The sequence below is a fragment of the Papaver somniferum genome, chromosome 10 (assembly GCF_003573695.1).
Source record: "Papaver somniferum cultivar HN1 chromosome 10, ASM357369v1, whole genome shotgun sequence".
Classification (NCBI taxonomy): domain Eukaryota; kingdom Viridiplantae; phylum Streptophyta; class Magnoliopsida; order Ranunculales; family Papaveraceae; genus Papaver; species Papaver somniferum.
In genome coordinates, this window is record NC_039367.1 from 31,969,570 (window position 1) to 31,990,459 (window position 20,890).

Here is a 20,890-nt window from a genome sequence, read left to right on the forward strand (position 1 = left end):
GGACAAATATATGCCTTCCCAAGTAGTTAGCAAATCGATTATCTCGACTCTACAAATAAATCAAATAAACAACGTAAGAAAGAAATATCATGCCTTTAGGCAATGGATGTCATTGTTTTCGCGTCTGTGGAAACCATGCTTTCCGATCAATGTGCAAACTTAGAAAATTACTAAGCAAAAATAATAGATAATATTTGCATATCTAACGGAAGAACTTTATTTAAACTGATCATGTATAGCTAACAGATGAACCATACCTACAACTACAGTAGAAGCTCTTTTAATTAATACTCGATTAATTAATAAACTTTCTTATATAATATTTTTGGCCGGTCCCGAATCGGGAACAACGTGCCAAATTAATAATCCGTTAAAATTATAACATAATACTTTTTTGATTAACCATGTAGGCATCATATGAAATATAAAATAATAATGCATTATATATATAGTCAATACATTAATGATTTATGAAGACTTTTTGAAAAATGATTTAATTGTCTTCTGTTTTTTTTGTTAAAATCAATATGGTGTTGAATTCCATTTCTAATTTTTCATATCATTGTAAGAATTTTTGGTGTTGTTGAACTATCCTTGTTGTGCTTGCATAATGCTCTGGGAATTTCATCGGTCATTGTTGATTTTTTTGACACCTTTAAGATGAGAAGCCATATTGTGTTTATGATCTTTTTGTGTCAGTAGTATGATTTCATATTGTATTTATATAAAATATTTTTTATTTGTTAGTAAAATGATTTCATATTGTATTTCTATATGAAATATATATTTTATTTTTGGATTATCCATGTTTGTTTAGAAACTAATTATTTGATATGAAATTAATCTATTAATTAATAATTATCAATTTATCGGTTAATTAATATCTCGCTTAATTAATAAATTTTGATGGTCCCGACAACATTAATTTATAGAGTTTCTACTGTATTATCAGTTTCTATAGCTATTGCGTTATTGTTAAAGAAATGTAGAAGCATGATCGGTCGGCAAAAAATCCATGCCTTCGCCATTAAATATGGTCTTCCTGCTGTTTTAAATCCTGCACCCACAGTGATAGTCACTGTCCATTGCAACTGCGGTATTGTACTCCAATCTCACTTGTTCTGAATGCTTGTGGAGGGTCTTACACTTTTGAAGTAGGCAGGCAATTTCATGGCCGAATTACGAAAACTGACTTTCAGGGTGACCCGTTGCCACAAAAGGGTTCATCATTCCTTTTCCTTATTGACTCCAGTGTGCTGTAAGAAAGAAGAAATCATTTTTCTGTTCAGTTATAGCCAAGATTCAGCGTAATGCAACACAAATACAAAGAATTATTAAGACTAAACAGTTACAGTCGATAAGATCATCAGATTATTTATGGGTCTTGATATATGCCTAGTCATGAATATTTATGGATCTTCGAAATTGATTGCCAAAGTGAACTCATCAATATTAATGAAACTGTACTCATCTTCTTTTCCAATTCATTCAGCTTACCCTTAATCAACATATTTCATAATGCAGGACCTTTATGGCTGAAGGTCAGAAGAAGCGTAAACTAAATGAAGCCGAAGACAGAATAAAGATTCCATTTTATTAAAAATACGCTTTCTGACTGCAATTACAACACATAAAAGAAAATTAAAAACCTATAATTGCTGCAGAACAAAAAGATTTTACTTATTTATATGCATACATTGGCAAATCAAAAATCCATCAAACTGGTGCCAATACCCATACAATTGGACTACTGGAGAACATTTCCCCTTTTGGCTCAAAATTTATGCTTACTTTAAACTTTCTGAACATAAGAAAGACAAATTCTTTACTGTTGATGGTAGCACTTACTTTGATTGTAATTTGGGAAGAATAACCCCATAACGCCCGCTTCGATAATGAAGATAAAACTGAAAAGCAGACAAGTGATTTTGTAACTCAAAAGCAAATCACCAAAAATCAGTTAAACAATTTTTCAAATTATGGAATCATCACGCTACAAACATACAATGATTGACATAAAATAAATTGTGGAACAGGCAGAAGGGATGATTGATTACCTTGTTGGCTACCCTATGAAACATGGATGCAGGCAAATGCGTGTTGGCTATTCTAGCAATATTCGACTCCAATTAAATGTTAACTCGCAGACGAATTTATCACCTAAAATCACAGAAGCAAACCAAATATTTAGAGTATATGTTGTGCTATTCTGGGGATTCTGGGGAAAATATATGTTAATAAGAACCAAACTGCTCTCCTTGCAAAGTGGCTACCCTATGAAAATATATGTTATACTCTAATAAAACCGATGATCCAACAGATCAATTTAAAATATTTTACCTAAAATTGAACCAAATTCGCTACAAAAATAAATAATAAAATAGAGACTAAGTAACTGTGATTGATTGAATCAACAAACTCGATATGTAGGGCGCTATCAGCAAACTCCATATGTATGACATCGTGATTGAAAATCATATTCAACTAAACTCTTTTCTAGAGAGAGGTTCAGGGTTTTAGCCTTCACCTCCTCCTAAATTTTAACAGAATTAATCAAATCCCTAGAATCAATCAATCAATGACTGACCTACCAAGTAAGAAATCATTACCTTCTGTTGTTGATAACAAATCCCACAGAGAATCAATCCAAATCGAATCTTACAAAACCCTAAAAAAATACACAGAAACTGATATTCTCTCCCAAAGAAAGCTTAAATTAATCGTTTCAAACATCAAATCAGTTTTTATCTGAAAACCCTACAGAGATTCGTAGAGAAAGAGATAGAGATTTTACCTTTTGTTTCTGTGAAACATCGAGACCCTTTTTTCAAACTAATGGCGCCAACTCAACTGATTCATGAGGAAGAACCATGGTTCGTCGGAGAAGAAAAATATGGTAGGAGTTTGTTGCAGAAGAAGAAGAAAAGTATGGCAGGAGGAAACCCTAATTTCTATTTCTTCTTCTTTCAGGAGGACCCATTTCTCAATTAGCTTCCAGATTCATCACCCTCTTCTTAGATTTATCTAGATCTCAATATTTACATGAATCACTCACAAAAAGAAGCTCGATTCATCTAAACCTTTATAATTGGATTCGATAGGGAGAAAGAGATGAAGGACACAGAAGAGAAGAAAGAGAAGAAGAAAATAAGTTACAGAATAAAACTCTCTTCGATGTATTGGTATCTCCGTAGGTCTAGTTTTTGATGTAGGTAGTGTCCACACCAACAACGTCAACTAATGTCCAGTTAAGATTCGGTGTAACCAAAGTGTAATGATTAATAACCTATTCAGTCACAAAAGTTGACATAAGTCATGTATACCCACGTTTTTACTAACGGGGTTACAAACGATCAGTTAAATAAAGGGTGTAAATAGAGTGTAATCCTATTTTTAGTGTTTTGACCGATAAAATTCCGCCAAGTGTCCTTTCCAGAATTACTAATGACCAAAACTTTTATCTAATTTAATTTGAGAGGCATGTGACATTCACCGTGCGATGTGGGAGCTCATATGACTTAGCATTTTAAAGGAGGGGAGATAATTGTCAGTAAGTTATCCCAAGTCCCACTAAAATAGGTTAGTTTCATTTGATAAGAAAAATAAAGTTTGTGAAGCATTTAGAAGGGTTAGATTTGTTTTTGAGTTGTTATTGTTCGCGTCTTATTGCAGTTTAAATCACTTGGGTAAACTGGTGAGATGTGTTAGCTGGGTAGCTGATAACTGAACTTGTTATAAGCTTGGAGGCAGGGATTTTATCTCCATTGTAGTGTGAGTTCAAAGAAATTTATGTTGTGGTCTCGTTTACTGCTTAACCTTGGACAGTTGAAACAGTTTTTTATGTTTGCAGGTTAATCTACCCTGTGGGTTTGGGTATGTTGAATTCAGGACTAGAGCTGATGCAGAGAAAGCACTTCTTTGCATTGATCAGATGGAGAACTTTTTTTTTTGATCGGTCAATAGGAAAGGATTTATTGAAGAAAAAAAGGTACTTAATGGGGTACCTTAACCCAATAAATACAACCGATACAGAAAAAATGAGACCAATTTTTGGAAATAATTACCCAAAGAAAAGGAAAAATAACAAAGAGCCAATTGAGAACAATAGAAACAAACACCAACCGACACTTTTCCGACTCAAAGAGGCCGATAGAAATACGAGTCTCATAAACCTATCACCATGTTAGCGGTCAAACTCAACATTTTAGTGTTTGACTCCGCCCAAAAATAAGCTTGAATCTTAATATCTCGAATTAGATTTTCCAAATTTTTGTTCTTGTGGTTGAAAATTCTAGAATTCCTTTCTTTCCAAATGCACCACCATATTGCAACCGTTAAGTTGTTCCATATACGGTCGACTCTTTCATAACCCCAATTATGACTCCAAGTTTTTATAGTTGTCGAGATATTGCTATCGTAACTCCAATTGAAGTTGCATCCATCGGAAAAATAATTCCAAATTCTCTTTATTCGCCAACAATCATAAAATAAATGGGCACTTGTTTCATCTTCTTCTTCACAAAACCGGCACACCACATCCATGCCCCTTCTAAAAAGCTTGTCCGTCGTCATCAACTTTTCATGGTATAAAAGCCATAGAAAAAAATTACTTTGTATGGATAATGTCGACTCCAAATAATCTCACTTGAAAAGCTAATATCGCCTTGATCAGATGGAGAACTCGTAACCGAATAAACAAATTTGGAGATCGAAAGGAAATTAAAAGTTTTTGAACAAGCCTTTTGGTAATAACATCATGGTATTGGTCTTTTTCATCATTTTACATTAGGTTTTTAATATTATAGGATTCAAGTTCTCTCTCTTTTTCTTCTGAATCATAGTTCTCTATGTTGGTCTTTGTTGTTTTGTTGAGAGGTTGTAGTTAATCTCACCTAATTGTCAGCATCCCTTTCTTCCCTGTTCATCCTTCAATGCAGATGAGGCCAGCGTATTATGCTACTCAGTCGACAAATACGATAAATTGATCTGTTGTACCAAAAGCATCACAAATTTCGCAAAAGCATGAGAGTAGTCCATAAGGAACTATCTCAATTCGAAAGATTCAGCAAGACCTATTAAGAAAATCACTCTCGTCTCCCTTTTTAATGTAGTTGACATCCGTAGATACCCAAAAAAAAGAAGAGAAAAACAAGAAATGGAATTCGTTGGAGCAATGGATCATGCATCAAAAGAAGAACCATGGCTGCATAGAGAAGCACGCCTTGACCAAGATAAGTAGTGTGCTCAGAGAAACAAACCAGTGAGTGCGTCTAGAGAACATGGGCTAAGACCTGAGAAAGTGCAAAAGGAACATGGGCTTGAAGAGTTGGAGAGTGCGTCTTGGAGAGTGGGCCCGAGGAACATGCTACTGGGATGGAGAATGCGCCTGTCAAGCATACGCTGGAGCTGGAGAATGCACCAAGAAAGCACGAGGTGGAGTTAGAGAGTACGCCTGGTTTGGAGCTGATAAGTGCGTCTGGGAAGTGGTGAGTGCGCCTAACTTGGGTGGTGCGTCGATGGGATTAAATGATGTGTCGGTAGATTCAAAAGGTGCGTCTAAGACAAGAAGAGAAAAGGGAGCAAACACCCTTGCCTGAGATTGAGCATGTCTGGAAGAAATAACATTTGATGACGATGAAAAAAATATAAAATCCCTTTTTAAAAATGGTTAGCAATCGAATTTGAAATGGTTGCGGTTCGTTGAAAAGCACATGTCAGTAACGGTGGGTCTCAGATAGGGCTGCCCAGAATCCGACAAGCAGGTGCCAGGATAAAGATGCCATTAGTAGAGATGTATAAGAATGTTTGGAAGGTCAACATCGTACACTTGTACGACATCAAATAACTCAAAGGAATTTCAGAATGCTATAAATACCCCCTCAAAAGAGATATTTAGATTTATTCATTACTTTTGCATTTCTGTGTAAGCAATAGTAGCTTACTACTTTATGGATCAGGGTTATTCTCTATCCATTTTTGTATGATTTTTGCTACAGGAAGAGCCAAAACATTTAAGGAGAAAGCTGACTTTTGTTCAAATGTGTTTGGCCTTGACTAGTTAGAGTGCACGTATAAATTTGTTTTAAAACTAACTTAGCGTTAATTTTTCCACGCTAGTCGCTACCATCGCAAGATGACTATAGTGATTGTTCTTTTTTCCCTTCTTTCTTCAGATTCTCTCTCCATTTTCCTGGGATTCACTATAGAGATGATAAGGGTTTTTCATCATTGTTTCATCTTACCTCTAAAATCTGATTTTATATTTATTTGTTGACAATTTTCAAATTTAATTTGTTAGCCTAATGCCAGCAGATCCATAGGCATATACAGGGTATCATGATAAATGATCAAACAACCTTATTTTGCAGCCTCTTTATTACTTTGTCGACATCATCAATAGAGTTTAAGTCCCGCTTTCAGAGACAAAAAGTGCTACAATACTATCCCAGACATTTGGTCGACATAAGGTGGGAATCGTGGGATTTACATATTCGTAGTTATGGGCATGGAATATCATCGTGATGATCACTTATGTCATCTGAATATTAGCATTGTTGTTAGTGTCAATGAGAGCAAGTTTCTGATTTGCATGTATTATCAATTCATTATTAAGGTTGATCATTACATGATGATAAAACCGTAGAATCACCCATGTAGTCCTCCAACAAAATAATATTAAAAGTAGTCTCTTGTAGCTTGCTTCAATTTGTGCTGCTAGACTAGAAGGAACTTCACAATAACATAGGCTCAATCAGGTTCAATAATTAACACTCGGTTTGGATTGATTAACAATTCGGTAATTTACAAGGAAGAAAAAAAGATGAGTTGTGAAGCTTCCTTTTTATGCAAATGGCGGGACAAATATGTGGATAAAGAGAGACTAAACAGGCACTTTTCAACTATCATCAATCACTATTATTTTCTTGTGATGATAGCGATAAAATACTAAGAAGAAAAATCAAGATTACTGATCGGTTTGGTTTCAATAGTAATTTATTTTTACACCCTAACTAGTCGAGGCCAAACACATTTGACCAAAAGTCAGCTTTCTCCATATATATTTTGGCTTTCCCTATAACAAATTTTTTTTGTATAACTTAGAAATTGATCCTTTGAATTTATACCATATTTACAACCTCAAATTGTGCATCTATTTAGATTTTATTGTTTAATTTTTAATCGTCTAATCAAATCGTGATGGGCGGTATAATTTATCTATGCATGTAACGTTTTTGGAGAAACTAAAGATCATTAAAGATCATAATCCAGATATAATTTTTCTCAGTGAAACTAAAATTCATGAGAACAAAGCAAGTGTCTTAGCCCAATTGAGATTAAGGGTCAACCTGGGTTGCATAGACGCGGACACGACACGACACCTCGCGGACACTAAAAAATTCTCAAAAAACTAGGACGCGTACACGTACATACATATTTTATTTATATATTATTTATATATACAATCATCATTAGTACAAAACAAAGCTAGGCTAAGTTTGCATGTGTTAGCGGTGGTCAAGATTTTTCCAGACAAAGATAAATCAAGGGTGGTGGTTCTCCTGACCACCCCCTACAACTCGCACGCCTGGAATTAATTCCAATATTATGAACGAAAAATGAATAATCAAGTCAAGATATGGATTTTCAAAAATTATAACAGAGAAGTTTGAACTCATGACCTATTGTGTCATAAGAGTGGCCTCTAACCACTGTTCCACCTTAGTTGGAATTAATAGAAAAGATAAATCAACGTTGGTGGTTTGTTCAACTTAAATATCATAATTGCTTTATTAATTAGTGTTTCACTAATTGCACATAATAAATAATCTATTCATTATAAAGTTTTCTTTAATTAGTGTTTCACTAATTGCTCATAATAAATGACTAACCATTTTTAAATTATAAATATTTTCTTAATTAATTATAATATTTATTTCTATTAATAAGTAATTTTGATAAATAATATCAATAGACATTTTTGGCGACAATCAGTAGTAGAAGAGGTAGATGCCGAAAGATTAGTGGTGGTTAAGGGCGGAGCCAAGCACAATTATATATATTTTTGTTCTTTTATCATAAAATGGGATACAAAGTCCATTTTCACATATATCCAACTTGCCAAGAATTTTTTCTCTCTCTTTCCTCAAAATCCTGGCTCCACCCCTGATTTGTGGTGGAAGAAGTAGTGACGGTGAGTGCTGGTGAGTAGTGATGGACAATATTAATTTTATGTTGTCGTTACAACATCGATAACATCGTAGTGTGGAAGATGTGGTTGATTGTTTTTAACACTTTTGATAAATGAAGGTACCATATATTTCAGGGATGATATCATACAAGACAATATTTTCATGATCGTAGTTGGTTGATCCAAATGGTACTCCTGTTATCTTTGGTACTATATCGTGTAAATCATGATTTTTTAATGTTAAAATAAAATTGATTGCAATACAAAAAAGAATATATACACGGAAAAAAAATAATGAAACTAATCAATTGACGACATTTTTTTCAATCTAAACCTCATACATGGTATTTGTGATTGAAAATTAGAATTGCGTCCAACAACCGACATGGGGTGGGCGACAATGATGATGGCAGTGGTGAGTCAAAAATTGACATTGAGGAGGCCTACTTTTTTTTTTAAAGAAACATGTAAACTTTGGTGGACTAAACTATAAATATATATGGACAAAGTACTATTTATAAAATAAACTAAAAAAATTATGCAGTTATTAAAAATTCAAGGGGTTAGAGCCAGGTTAGTCAACCCTTGCCTCTGCCACTAGGTGGTGGTTGATAAAAAAAAAGGATTCATATGGTTTTATGGTGGTGGCGGGTATTGGTGAACAAAAACATATTATGCTAATTTCGTAATACCAATATGTAACCTTATATTATAAAGTATAACACGTGGTTGATCATTCTAATGTTAAAATAAACTCGATAAAACACATGTCCATATTAACAAATTGGTGCAATCAATTTCCATGTTATGTCATAACTAAACGATTGACAGAATCAACATCAGAACATATGAAATTATTTATTATCGATTTGTCTATGTAAAGAGTGGTCAGGATTTGTCTTTGGAAAAGATAAATTTACCGATGGGGTTTGTTCAACTTAACCATTTTAAAATATTTTATTAATTAGCGTCTCATTGATTGCTCATAATGATTAATTAAATTTCTATTATAAATGTCCCTTTAATAATCTAACATAAATACATAATTTTATTAATAAATAATTTTACTAAAAATTATATTAATTCTAACGGTGGCGGGTGTTTGTGAATGGTGTAGGCGGTAACATTACTATTGGTGGAAGAAATAGTGGCGGCAAATGGTTTTTATGGTATTACTAAAGGTATGTAAATTGTCAAACAGAATTACTTCATGGAGATAAATAATGGCAAGAAAACTAAAATATGGAAAGACAAGTGGATGACAGGAATGCAGCATCCACCAATTCTATTAAATGATCTATACAGGTTTTATGAATATGTTTCTGAGTTATATATTCCTGATTCTAATCAATTGAATCAAAACCTGCTTGACAGATTGTTTGATAGAGCTACTTCTCAGAAAATCCAATCCTTATTTATTGATTGCAGTAAGGATGATGTGATGATATGGATGCCCTCAAAGGATGGTCAATTTTCAGTTACAAGTACATACCAATTATTGGCTCAAGGTAACAATGAAGTTCAAGTCAATGGTGTTATTATAAATTCTAGTGTATTTATACAACAGAGTCAAGTGTTTTGATCTTAAAAATTAAAAAATGATATTGCATGTGTATAAATTTCAAAAGAAAGGAAGATATTGTTTGTTTATACACACCAAAGGTCAAACAATCTATCATTATTAAACATATGGCACAATCAAAATGCATTCTTAGTACAACACATGCCCAACTAAGGGCGTATGCGATGTCATTTCCAATTACAAAACCCTAATAAAGACCAAAATTATTGGTCTAAATGTTTGTTTTTCTTCTTTGGTTAATAATAGTAAAAATAAAGGAAGAAGTTTAAATGAAAATAAAAAAATAAAAAACGGACACGCGTCGTGTCAGCATCCAACGTGTGTCCCGTGTCTGACACGAGTCGTACGCGGACACGACTCAAGAAATGGAGCGTCCGTGCAACCCAGCCCAGCTCTGATTTTAGAGGGAACGTGTTAAAGGCACCCAAACAGTTCATCAGGGCACCCACCTGTTATATTCTTCTTAAAGGATTGCTATTGGGCGGCCCATATTAGTGCCCAGGTCCGGACCCAAGTTTTATAACTTAAAATTGAGTTCCCTTAATCATTATATTCATCTGAATGAGAGGAAGAAATTGAGATAGGGTTTTGCTGTGATTCGAATAACTGAGATCGAATTGAGGGTTTGAACACAGAGCATATGATTTGTGTTGGTGATGAAATAGATGGTTGTGTAGCGATCGAAGTTTGTGTGCTATGATATGGATGAAGGCTATCTGAGATCGAGAATTTGATGATGCTGATGGGTTCTTGTTGCTGCTGTAATTGGGTTTTGACGATTTAGGGTTTTCCTATGAATTAAAGGGTCGATTATGGAATGAAGTGAAAGCAGGATGAGATAATGACAGTAATGCAAATTGAGGACTTCTGAGATCAAAGGATATGAGGTTGTTTCTAGTAAATGGTACTGTTGATACTGAATTTCAAAGATGTTGGTAGTGTTGCAGACAATAGGAGAAGGAAGAATTGGGCTGAGAATGGCAGAATGAATATATGTATAGATGTATGTTAGGAGTGAAAGCAGGTATGGAGTTGAAAGTGAGACCCGAGCTTGGCCTGAGAAAGTCCTGTAAACAGCCAGAACTCGGCCGGTTTCCCAATCAGATGACTCGACTCAGTGATTCAGATGACCGATCCAGACGTCCAACTCGGTAATTCAGCCGACCAAGACCGAGTCAGAGCAGCTGACTAGCCTTCCTTGACCCGGTTGACTAACGAAGACTGTTACTTTGACAATTAAGTTTAACGGAATCTTGACAACATATTTTGTGGACGGCGACAGAACTCAGGTGACCGATGATGACTTTTCCAGACGAATTCTGGTGATCCCGATGATTTTTCAGGCGATCAAAAGTACATATATTTGTGCAAAATTTTCTAGGCTCATGGATTTGAGGAATTGGGCTTGAATTTGGAAGGAGAAGGTGGAAGAATTTTACAAAGACAAAGACTTGGAAATAAGACTTACAAAGGGAAAGGAATTCTACTCCTAATAAGATTGCTAGGAAATTGAAGCCTATAAGTAGAGAAGTTCTCTACTTTTATCTACACACTTAGACACACTTTTACACCTCTACACTCACAACACTTCTATTTTCTTTATTCTTTGTGTGAACTCCTTAGCATGAGTAGCTAATTTTCTTATTGATTGAGGATGAATTCCTAGTTCTTAACATGATTTGAGTTTTTGTTTCAATTCTATCTTGACGTCTTTCACATGATTATCGTTTGTTTATAGTAATAAGAATGTTTATTCTTGCATGATAGATCGTTTAGGTGTCCAACTGAATTTATTTGTTTTTCAATCTAAAGTTATAAGTTATAGAATACATAATTGTTTTTTGATTCTTTACACAAGTAGAAAACACGAGACCTTACAGAGGGATATTGTGGATTAATTGTATGTGAAAACAATGCTAGAAAGTGGACCGAGCGAACCGAGTTTAACTACTAGTACTAAACCTAAATTCATAAATCTTAATGCGTTCGGGGAATTACATCTTGTAAGCGAACCTCCAGGTGGTCCTTTTGAATAGAATCTGATAACTAGGCGGACCTGTTACTCAGCGAAACAAGGAATTTTGGGGTTAGCTAAGCGAACCTGCTATCCTACGGTTGGTGATAATCTATGACTAATAAAAAGTGAAAAATTATATTACTTGAAATCTCAAGAATTTTGTACCAGAGTATACAAAAATAAATTTGAACAAAATATGATATTTGTTAAAAATACCATCAGAATCATAAACCATGTAATGTTTCAAAACATCACTTGCTTCATTAAAACAGTTGTGAGGTGCATGAAGCAATCCATTGTTAATAGAATCATTAAATGAAAACTTATTCCTTGTAGGAATACATATTTTCCAAAATCACATCCTGGATGGCGAAACATTGACAAAATTGAAACTGAAAATGTACATATATACTTTGAGAGGTCATCCAAAATATATTTAAGATTCCATATTTTTCAAGAACACAATAGCCATGGTTCATACAATGAAGAATTCGAAAAGGAATCTTATGCATTTTCGAGATACAACCTGTCTCATAGGCCATTGTATCATTGTTACTCACTATAATGATATATAATCCTATGATAGCCAAAGGATTATGTAAGTCACTCAAGACATACATAAGCATAATTCCTAACAAGTTTAGGAATAAGAGTATTACATATTTCATACGAGTTTTCCCCCACGATCTTATAAAGTAGTCAAATCATTCCATTACGTTAATTGAATTGATCATTAGATTCAATTTCTTATAGGTTGGATCGCACCAAACACAAATTGTTAGATCTTTTCGTGTTTGCCTGCTCTGATACCAATTGAAAACACGAGGGTACCCAAATATACCTCAATCTAAAACTTTTCATACCTATAGATCCTTTTTTCGAAAGTGATTGTCTATGAACAGAGTTGAGACAATGCAACTAATGGGTTCACACTTAGTGCGATCGTCTATGGATACAATATCGAGATAATACAGCAAAGAAGTATGTTTACTTGATAAAAAGGATCAGACTTAACTAAACACAATAGGATTCATTTATCAAGTAAATAGGAATTAATGTTTGTGTAATTTACTTTAATTATAATAAAACTATTATAATGCGAAAATATAAATTAAATGACACAACAAGATTTTGTTAACGAAGAAACCGCAAATGCAGAAAAATTGGGGACTTTTTCCGGAATTGAATACTCTCAGGATTAACCAGCTACACAAAATTAATCCTAACTTCGTATAGTTGAGACCAAGCAAATAAACCTATAGTTCACCTTGTTCCGTCTGTATTCCCACGCCTCCAACTTATAAATAAGTTACGTACTTGGAATAATTCCTTTGGTTATTATTCTAACCAGTAAATGAACAACAAATCTGTTTGGTATCAACTCTCTTCAACCAAGTAATATGAGTCGGACAAAGGATCTCCTGTTTATCTTAACATAAACTCTTTCGTCAGGTCCTTAAATCTATCTTATGTTCAATTACCTAAGTAATTGTTAATATTTTGCGATCAACACTCTTAATCCAAATAATTGTGTAGATACCGATCTACTCAATTAATCAATCCAATTCTATCACAAAGATAAAAACGATTATTAATTGGATCCTCTTTTTACTGAAACAACTATTGTGCACACCAAAGATTATGAACCCACAAATCAGAAATCTTCAATATCTTCTTCGTCTTCAATTCTTCTTAGATCTTCAATAAACACCTGTACACAATCGCTTGAATCTCTTGTGATCAATCACACATAGAACGGAGTCTGTTAACAATGGATTATCACAAGATCGTCTATAGAACTAACAACAGTCTAAAGATCCCTGTTGTTGATGGTGGATTTTGGTTCAGGTCTAAAATTGTAAAGCCAAATTTAATATGCTGACATCCTGCAGAGGATAAAGCTGTTTGATAAGTGATGAGTACCTCTTCGCTTTATTAATTTACCTAGAATGGAGCATGTAACAATAATCCCAAATATTATGTGAATTAAATACACAAAATTCATCCAGGATGGAGCATGTAGCAACAATCCCAAATACCCTTTGAATTTTTAGCATTATTTATAATGCATGATTTGCCTAGTATTTCCTGTGTTTTTCCCGCAGAACTCTCATTATTCGTGCGGCATGACGACTGAGCATTGCTCTTAGCAGAGTAACACGAATATCCAAGTGTCAATGGTGAGGCATGCACGAAATACCCGTACATGATACATCTCTCAATGTATTATATTATCCCGATTGAGCATATTTAATTTCCTAAGGGAAAATCTGGACTGTCCATATCAGTCTCAGAAACGATCACGACCACGCAGGTTGACCGCATGATTTAACCAGCCTAGACGAACCCTAGCAGGAGCATGCTAGCGCCTTGATGATCAACATCGTCCCTATTTATACCCTGGCCGGTCGAACATCATACTTCACTTCCCATCGTGCCAAAACGCCAGCCCTAAGGAAGAATGGCCGCGCTGCTTTGGAGGAAGCTCAAACGAGCAAGACTGCTTAAGACATTCTCAAAGCGATCGTGACCGTCCAACTTCACTAGCATGATTGGACGGCTTAGATCACACCATGAAAGATGTAGGAGGCGCCAACACGCACATTAGCGGGACCACTATATCCCTGCCTGATCGATTTGCTCACGGCGTGGTCATATAGCCACGATCGCTTGCCCGAAGCATGGATGGTGTGATGCTTTGCAAGGGTCGAGAAAATTCCACCAATGTCTTAAATTGATCACAACCATCCAACTTTGCCAGCATGTTTGGATGGCTTAGATTGCGCCTAAGATCATTAAAGAAGTACACACACGTTCACCGTCGGCCCAACGTTGGCCCCACACAATCGGCCCCTCCAAAAAGGGAACATGACTTTCCAAACCGTTTGGTGGAAGTCGTGTGTGCGTGGCTGTTTTAAAACCCTAATTAGGGTTTGCGGCGTGATGAGTGCCAAATAATGTATATATTTATCCCTTTTTGTTGGCATTTTAACTCATCTTTTGTGCATTAATTCTACATTTTATCCCATATTCTGTATTTTCATTGTTTTCAAGAATAAATATTTTTCTTACTTAATTTTGCATTTTTAGGTAATAAATAAAGTCTGGATGACTTGCGGAGCGAAAAGAGCTGAAGAGTGGTGAAAAGCCGGAAGAAATTACGCAAGGAAGCCGGAAAGAATGGAGCGCACGTCCAAAAAGCTAGGAATGGGCTCAAGAAGGAAGAATTGTTCTTGAAGAAGATATGGGCTTGGCATACCCAAGGCCCAAAACCCTTACCCAAACCCATTTTCTATATCCATACCCGCCTCCATTCTCAACCGTTAGATCGGATCCATCTCATCATCCAATGATCGATCCTTCGTAGAGCATCAAAATCTGAAGTCTCTGCAAAACACCATAGTACCTAAATTCCAAGCCTTCAGATTAGATCACATTTAGATCCTACGGTCGCTTCTTTGCCTGCGCATCAAATAGCGATACTTCCGCTAAACACTACAGCACCTAACCTCGATCTTCGCCGTTAACTTCGTTGTATCAAGACATCCGACGGTCGCTACCAGACTCTTCAGGGGTAGCCATCCGATTCACCTACAGCTTCGCATCCAGTGACTCAGATTCGCCAACATCGAAATCCGCTACACCCGACCAACACTCTAGTACCTAATGCCTATACCTTAACCAAACATACCCTCCATCATTCCCATCGACTTCTTCTCCCCCATTCCTCTGCAGAAACACCCATTCCGCCACCATCACCTCCACCTGCTACTTCCACTGCCATCGCCACCACCTACACCAACTACCACCAACTCCACCATCTCCATCATTACCCGACACGACCCATCCCCCTAATTCGAAGTGCTTTAACCTCTCTCACCAACTGACCTAGGTGAGGGTTGATAAAACACCTCAAATTAGGGAGAAATTGTAGCGATTGGGAGCAGGAGAAGAACCGAGAGAGGCAGAGAAGACATGGGGCGACGTCAATTCAAAGTTTTGGTGAGTAAATTTCGGAAATTGAAAACCCTAATTTCAGTTCTAGGGTTTCGGAAAAATTGGGTATTTGGTGATATAAATAGGGGGTGATGTAGAGCAGAGAGAGGGTGTGCTTGGACTAGCCAAGTCTCCAATTAGGTTTAATTTAGTTTTTTAAAATTTCAATTTCTATCTCAGTAAAATTAGGGTTTAGTTTAATTTTAATTCTCAATTGTTTTTTGTTATTTCTGTTTGCTTTAAGTTTCAATGAAGTTTTTTTTTAGAATCATTTTAATTTTCAGAAATGTTTAATTTTAATTTCATGTTATATGTTAGGTCAGTTTAATTTTAATTGTTTTGATTTTGTGCAAATGTTATGTTAGTATCCTGTTTAGGTTTAATTCCATGTTTGAATCACTGTTATGTTTAGTGTTTAGTTATGTTGTAATTTATTTTTGTTGTTGTTTTAATTCACTGTTTAGGGTATTGAGTCATGTTTAGTGCCTGTTTAGGCTTAGTTTTGTGTTTAATCATGCCTTAAGTCACTGTTAGTAGTGGAATGTTAGGTTACAATTCATGTAAATTGAGCTGATTGAGAAATGGAGGAATTTAGTGCTCAACTGTGCTTGTGATTGATTGTGCTGTCAAAAGACAGTCAATGCTAGGAGTAAACAGTTGAGCAAGCTTCTTCTCCTTCCATTCCATTTATGTATGCCCTGGAACATAGGCAGGCTAGAACCTCCACCTAGCTCCATTAGGGACAAGGATTTAACCAAAAACAGCCACTGCCTAGCATTTTTTCCTGATCTTCTTTGTTATCTATCTGTTTTTGTGGCTTCTTATCACTGTTTTTATAGCTGTTTCTATAACTGTTTTGTGCCATGTTCTTCCTTTGCCTTTGGCCATTGCCTTTGATTTATCACTGCCATGTCATTGTAAATGCCATCCTTGGCCCTGTGTGACTTAGTTCCCTGTCTGCCTAGAGCCTGCTTTTCCTTGTCTGCCTGCACAGCTCCTGCTCTCCCTTTCGCTGCTGAGCACCTGCCCTTTGCACTGCTGCTGCTGCAACTGAGCTTGGCTCAGCTAAGACCAAAGTTTAGTCTTCCTCCCCTGTTGCTGCTGCTGCAACTGAGCTTGGCTCAGCTAAGACCAAAGTTTAGTCTTCCTCCCCTGTTGCTGCTGCTTCTTCTTCTCCAGGCCCAGCCCTGTTTGCTGCTACTGCTCCAAACACAGCACAAGCCCAGTTCAGTTCACAGCTAAGCCCAAAGGCCTAGCTAAATCAAAACTCAAGTTCAGTCCACCAAAGGCCTAGTTCTCTGTCAAGGGTATTCAAAGCCCATTGCCACTCAAAGCCCATTGCACTTCAAGGGCCAAGCCTAGTGCACTTCAAGACCAACTGAGCCCAAGCTCAGTTCACTTCATTATCAAACAAGCCTATAATCCAAAGGTACCCTAAGCCCAAAGCCCAAAAGGCTTCATAGTTAACCAACAACAAATTAGAGTCCAAAATAGCTAGAGAACTCCAAACACACCCAGTCTCTGTGGATCGACCCGTACTTGCACGAGCTACAACCGACGACCGTGCACTTGCGGTATTACTGTAGGCCCGTTTTCATTACGCTTCAATTTTATACGCTTTCCCGGGCCCACCAAGTTTTTGGCGCCGTTACCGGGGACTGGTGCTGTGTTTTTCTTGTAGTCTTATTAGCTATTTTTGCATTTCACTGCATAGCATTTGCATCTGCATCTGCTTCACTTCATTTGCTGTTGGACCTGCTGTTCTAAACCTGTTTTTCCTCTGCTGGGACGCCACCAAGGAAAAGAACCAAAGCCCAACTGGGTTTTTGCAACAATATCAGAGCAGCTGGGCTGTGCTTAAAAGGTAACCCATTTAAGAGAACCCGAATTGTGGGCTTCCAATTTTTAATTGTGGGCTTGTAATATTAAAGCCAATTTTTGGGCTTTTTATTTTCTGTTGGGTTTGTAATTAATTTTTGTGGGCTTGTTTGTTTAATTTGTGGGCTTGTATTTAATTTTTGTGAGCTTGTTTAATTTGGACTTGTATTTTGTATTCTGGGTTTTTAAACCCAGCTGAGCTTGTAACCGATCACGCTAGGTTAACTCGTTAGTGGGCCGAGTACCCAAATTCTAGGCCGAGATTTTGGACTCAGTTTCACCAAACGTTTTCAAACCAGCTGAGCCAAAGCAAACACAAAACCAATAGTGGGCTTGCTCCCATTCAAAAACCAAATTTTATTTTCTTTTAAAAAAAAAAAAAAAAAAAAAAAAAAAAAAAAAACAAATTTTACTTGCTCCCATTTTAAACCAAATTTTTTCTTCTTTATCCCATCTTAAACCAAAAGTTTTATTTTACTCCCATTTCAAAACCAAATTTTCAAATGTCTCCCACCAAAACCAAAATTTTCCCAAAAATCCAAACCCTTTAAAAACCAAATTCTGAGCTTTGTACATAGTTACTTAGCTTTTAAGCCAATCATGTCTAGATTTTGGCCTGCTTCGGGGAGTGGAAACAAAACACTTAGAGAACTTGCTTACGGGCCAAATTCACATTGTGATCCTCCCCCATTCCATGATGTCAATAGTTATAGGAATTATAATGGACATTTTCAAAGTCCCGAGCCTCAATACATGAACCCTAATAACCATTCACACATGCATCATTCATCGCAACGTGAAAATGAACATTCTGCTAGAGCCTCACTCACACAATCATCACTTATGGATCAAATAGAAGCTCGAATCACAGCTTTAGAAATGCAATCACATGAGGAATCTGTCACATCTAATTTTCTTAGGCAACCTGAAATCTATGCATGTCCCGCATGTGGTAGTTTAGACCACCCTGTTGAGAATTGTCATATTTTGCATAATTTTAGGCAATGTAGAGAAAATCCAAGGTATGAAATGCCCATAAATTGTGAGAATGGTAGTCATTGGGACCATAATCAATCCTTTGAGGATTGCGATCAATATTTTGTAAACCCTAATGACCATGCACACATGTATCATTCACCACAATTTGAACATGAAGAATTTGGTACTCCAATGGATTCAGACTCCACCACAGAAGCTTTAAGACTCTGCAAGCAAGACTATGATAGATCTACATCACGAATTCATGCACATTTAGATCAGATTTTGCTTCACCTACAAAAGGAGGAAATTCATGAGGAAATGTATGTTGTCCCTAATGAAGTGTCTAGTCCCATTCATGTAAATGATGTTGAATACGAACCTAATTTAGAGGAACATGAATCGACTAATGACACCACCACTGTTAATGAGGACCAATATGCATGCTACCATGATGATGATTATGATGATTATGATGATATGTTAGAAGAACATGAAAATATTGTGGAACCTGTTGGTTCAATAACATATGGCTTCTCTCCCTCGACCTTCATGAATATTGTTTTTTCTAATACTCATTGTAATTCATATGATTTTGATATTGACATGGGATTCGTACAATTATTCTGTGAAGATGAGCATGACATAGGAATAGTTGAATCTTTTGTAGACACTAATGCTAATATGCATGAAAATATACTTGATGTGTCTGATTCTCTACCTAGGTCACATTGTGATATTTCTCCTGATTTGCCGATGCATGAGAATAAATTTGTTGATGATGTTGATGATTCTGATTGTGATCTTGCCAATTTGATTGATGATTGTGAGCATGACGTGACATGTGTAGATGAGTTAGGAGATTTTGATTTGATTGATAATGATATGCCTATTCTTCTACCTAAGTCACAATCTGATGGCCTTCCACCCAACCTAGATTTGGTTTGTACCCATATTGTCAAACCGATTTTACTGAAAATTCCTAATCTAGGATTGGAACTGTATGCTTCCCAAGTCCTTTTGGACTATTTCGCTTCTAAGTATAATACATTTGAGGAACCACAGTTGGAATTAGCATGTTTGCCCGTCCCTAGCACAGTTCACTTTGAGCTAGACCTTTTGCATGATGAACCCCCGAAACTGCGCGATTTTGTTTTCAAAATTATATCTTCTGTAAAATCCAGGTTTGGGGGTAGCTCATTTTGTTTCACAACTTCACTTGCATGCCTACCATATTATTATTGTGTGAAGCTGTTGAAACCTTTACACTTTGTCTTTTGGGTTGATCCTCAACTCTTTAGATTGTTAGTGTATGGTGAATTTTTGTATATAATCAAGTAGATAAATTTTAAAACCTTTTTGTTCATTTTGTATATATTTTGCTAATCCAATATGATCTCGGCTGAAATATGTTGGATTTTTGCCTTGAATAACAGAGTTTTATTATTGCTTTCGCCGAAATCGGGTATTCTCTTTCCTTTTTCTCTACTCAACATGATCCTCTTCATATGTTGTATTATAATTTTGTTCATATTTTGAAACATTGAGGACAATGTTTAGTTTAGGTTTGGGGGTATAGAGTAGATACCATGATAATATGCTATAATTGAAATCGAACTCCTTCTTCTTTTTGAAAAAATTGAAAAATTCCAAAAAAATTGAAAAATCAAAATAAAAAATTAAAAAATTAAAAAATCATAAAAATGGAGCTCATTTACCTTGAAATGTTGACTCTTGTGCAAATATGTAATTATTAGGAGTCTTAGTCTAGATATTTAGGCACCCTGATTCTAGCACAATTCACATAGTGATAAGAAATTTGCACGCGCACGATCTACCAATACATGTATGGCCTCGATCTTCAAGGTGTTTGATAGGAAGTTACGATTGCCAATCACTTTAGAATACTGAACGAAACTTGAATAGCTTGTTCTTTGGTTGGTTGGGATAGAAGGTGGAGGTTATATTAAGAAAGACAACCATCGAATTTAACTGGGTGCATCAAAAAGGGCTACCTCTTGCAAAGTGTCATGTAATTTTTGTTTCCTTTTGTATATGTATCAAAAGTGTTTCCTTTTTCAAAAAAAAAAAAAAAAAAAACGATGTATATATTCAAAAAAAAAAATATATATATATATATCAGAAAAATACAAAAAAATCAAGTATTTATCAATTCCATCATCTCTTGCTCCAAAAATAAAAAGAGAGTAGTCAATGTAAATAAGAGTCATGTAAAGAGTCATTTTGTTGT

General features: G+C 35.8%; 1 long non-coding RNA gene across 2 annotated transcripts; it reads right to left on the bottom strand.

The window, feature by feature from the left end:
- Positions 1–865: 865 nt before the first annotated feature.
- LOC113318873 lies at positions 866–3,184 on the bottom strand. 2 transcript variants are annotated; one of them, XR_003344919.1, is made up of 6 exons: positions 2,795–3,184; positions 2,610–2,668; positions 2,058–2,160; positions 1,849–1,907; positions 1,498–1,615; positions 866–1,256 (listed from the first exon to the last, which is right to left on the bottom strand). It is a non-coding gene; the product is annotated as an uncharacterized LOC113318873 (long non-coding RNA). The 2 variants fall into 2 exon arrangements; XR_003344918.1 differs by lacking the exon at positions 1,498–1,615.
- Between the last annotated feature and the right edge of the window lie 17,706 nt (positions 3,185–20,890).